The sequence below is a fragment of the Aedes albopictus genome, chromosome 3 (genome assembly GCF_035046485.1).
Source record: "Aedes albopictus strain Foshan chromosome 3, AalbF5, whole genome shotgun sequence".
NCBI lineage: Eukaryota > Metazoa > Arthropoda > Insecta > Diptera > Culicidae > Aedes > Aedes albopictus.
This window is the reverse complement of record NC_085138.1, coordinates 174139642-174143118: the sequence shown is the minus strand read 5'-3', so window position 1 is coordinate 174143118 and position 3477 is coordinate 174139642.

The following is a 3477-nucleotide window of genomic DNA, read 5'->3' as shown; positions in this document are numbered from 1 at the left end:
ATTGTTGCTCACTGTGTACCATTAATTGGGAGATAGTTATTGATGAACTGCTTTTAATTAAAACAATATGGTGTAAGTTTGAGATACTTTTGTTCCTCAATACCATATACAAACAATATATCATACAAATGAATACAAGATTTATATTATGAATTCGATTGGAAATCAAAAAACTTTTTTATAGAAATTTTTTTTTGCTAATTTTGAGTTGTTTACAACATACATCGGAAGTGACGTATATGATAGTGCATCATTGAACGCACACAGCGCACCCCACCCGGTACTGAAAAAAAGTGTCGCTAGTCGAAAAGTGTCGCTAGTCAAAACGTCGCTATTCGGTTTGGTGCTGGCGCCATAATATTTTTACCTATGTGAATTCTGAACATAGGACACATACTCTGGTTATCAATTAGCAATTGAACTAAACATGTAGTGATCAACAGATCTCGCCCCTCGTAACACTTGGTGCGTCACTGTTTACTACATTATGAATAAAAATAAGAAGAATCTTTTTGTTTTAAGTGCCTTCTGCTCGTTTCCTTACAAAGCTATTTTTTAAAAGCACTTCTAGAACAATTTGATTAGAGCTTTTTATTCTTAAAATAAATTGTTTCCTTCTATATATCTATATATCTATATATATAAATGAGTTTGAAGTCCCTTTGAGGCAACAAAACTCAAGAACGGATGAACCGATCAGCATGACTCTTGCACGGTTCGGTTCGTATTCGTGGTGGCTGTGTTTATATGTACAAAAAGTTACGAAAATCAACTAGAAAAGTAACAAAATGTATACAGTACTGATTTTCCATAAGCTGGAAATCAAAACGACCGAAGTTAAATCAATCTAGAGTGCTGTGCTCAAGGATGGGAGAAAATCACTTCAAGCGATAAATGATACAGGATACGAATAATCCAAGATAGCCTTGTTCTTGCAGTAGCATGATGCCGACGCCTCACACCGTGCTCGTATCACAGAACAATTAAAGCATCTGATGCACGCTTTATCGCGTGATGACCCGTTATCGGATCATGTTACAAGTCATGATAAATTTTATTCATCACATTGTTTGCCACTTATGCACCCGTAAGCCGCATTCATGATTCGAAATGATACGTTCATAAGCATATCTGGAAGTTAAATCACCAAGAATGCTCAAAAAGTGAATGAAATCACTAATTTATCATTTCGACTTCATGATAACGATCGCATCGCGCCCGCACATGCCGAGCGAATCATTCTTCTCGGACCGAAGTTTGTTATGATGCTTGACGACAAAATGTTATCGTTGTTGCTATGATCGCGCGATGCCGTTCGACCGCGACACATTCGAAATCTGATCATGATCACTAGATTTCCATCCTTGGCTGTGCTATTTTTAGCTCAACAGTTGTCAAACCACCAATCAAACCACAAGACGGCAAGACAAAGTTTGCCGGGACAGCTAGTTATACTTATATATTGTATAGCAATGTTTTTTCAAATACTTCGTTGGAGGTTTAGTTTGTTTTTTTTTTTTCAAGGCGTAATTAGTTTTTAGTTTTGTATGTTTTTGTTTGTTTGTTAATTTTGACTATTAATTGGATTGTGTTAACAGTTTTTCTTATGCTTATGTTTAAGTTTTATTTATGACTGCGATATGTTACTTTGTCATGTTAAACTTTAGATTTAAGTAAAATCATTGGGGCTTATATAGAGCCTGTTGATTAGATAAATAAATAAAACTATTATGCCACAGAAGGTAAGTAGGGTCGGGGACCATTTGGGCAGGAGCACCTATTTTGGGCACTTGCTGCTATTACTCAGTCAATTTTGAACCGATTGGCTTGATTTTTGAGGCACGATCAGCTTGGCACAGTAGCTAGCCATGTTTCAAAATTCAACTCAATCGGTTTGAAATTGACTGAGTTATTGCAGCAAGTGCCCAAAATAGGTGCTCCTGCCCAAGTGGTCCCAGACCCTATTATTCCTATTATTCTTTCAGGAATAACAGTCTAACTCAAACAGAGCCTGCTTTGAAATGTTGTACTGCTGTTGAATTTGTGTCCGATATTGACTAATCAAAGAGAAAATATTTTTTCGTAAAAGCAATGAAGGAGTTATATACCCTAACACCTTGCTTGTAAATAGAACTACACCCAAAACAAGGCGCGCATATTCCGTGCATAAACGCTCACGATGCAAGCGCAAAAGTAGCTTGTCGGCGGTAGAAGCACTTTTCCGCGCTTATTTGATGGTGCGCCTGCGCGCACAAAAATTCGAGTAGTATTTTTGACCACACATTGACAAACTGCAATGTGTGGGTGCCATCGGTTGCTATGGGGTTGTGAATGTAAAGGGTGATACGGTCAAAATTTGGTCACACAATTGGTTTCATAACTTGATACTGCGTACACCAAAACAGCTGATTTTTGGACCAGTAATGGTACATTATATGTAGCATATACCATAAAATTTTCATCAAAATCGGTTTAGTATGTGCGGAGATATTGTGAATCCTGAAAACTGCAATTTTAAAATGTTGTACAAGGAGGATTAAAAACTAAGAACACATTTTTACTCTTTTATTTATAGAGCCAGAAATACTGAACCAATTTCAATGAAAATTTTTCTGTATGTAAAGTATACATATCAAAACGTTGTGTAAAAATTTCATTCAATTTGATCCAGCCATTACAAAGTTATATTTGTTTAGGTGGTCAAATTTTGTCAAATTTTGTCAAGTCAAGCCAAATTTTGGTCACACATTTTTTTTTTCATAACTTTAGACTGCGTACACCAAAACAGCTGATTTTTGGATCAGTAATGGTCCATTATATGTAGCTTGTACCATAACATTTTCATCAAAATCGGTCCAGTATTTGCGGAGATATTGTTGAACCCTGAGATCTGCAATTTTATTTTTTTTTTCACAAATAAGAACACATTTTTACTGTTTTATTTATAGAGCCAGAAATACTTAACCGATTTCAATGAAAATTTTTCTGTATGTGAAGTATGCATATCAAAATGTTGTGTAAAAATTTCATTCAGTTTGATCGAGCCGTTACAAAGTTATATTTGCTTAAGTGGCACCCGGTCAGTTTTTTTCATATTCAAACTGCTACAACTTTGAAAGTATTCATACAAAATAGCTCAAAATTTTACTGCGAACGTATTTTCATAATAGTATTATACTGTAAAATTTTGATAAAAATCGGAGCAGTATTGGTTGTTCTATAATCAAAATTGTGCTTTACTGACCTTAAATTTCCGAAAATTTACTATGGAGCGCCTTTGTACAAAATTTTAAAAAGGTAGGTCGATGGTTTCATCTATATATCAACCAATACTTAATCGATTTTGATGAAAATTTTATGGTATAAGCTACATATAATGTAGCATTACTGGTCCAAAAATTAGCTGTTTTGGTGTACGCAGTCTAAAGTTATTAAAAAAATTGTGTGACCAAATTTTGACCGTATCACCCTTTATTA